This window comes from Otolemur garnettii, unplaced genomic scaffold (genome assembly GCF_000181295.1).
Source record: "Otolemur garnettii isolate 467f Iridium unplaced genomic scaffold, OtoGar3 scaffold00028, whole genome shotgun sequence".
NCBI lineage: Eukaryota > Metazoa > Chordata > Mammalia > Primates > Galagidae > Otolemur > Otolemur garnettii.
The window spans coordinates 7,366,844-7,367,063 of NW_003852423.1; positions in this window are offsets into that span (position 1 = coordinate 7,366,844).

The window sequence follows — 220 nt, forward strand, 5'->3', positions numbered from 1 at the left end:
TGGTAAATGAGACCAATCAAATTATGGTACACATAAAAAAAAAAGCCATAAGATATTTCTCTTTTGTAATAAATAAGGCAATGGCCAACTATTACTCATTTGTAGCTTTTTTGAGATAAGCTATCAAGTCTGCCCTTTCCCCCTTCTTCTTAATGCCAGCGAAGATCATTTTTGTTCCAGGGATGTACTTCTTGGGATTCTCCAAATACTCCATCAGTGT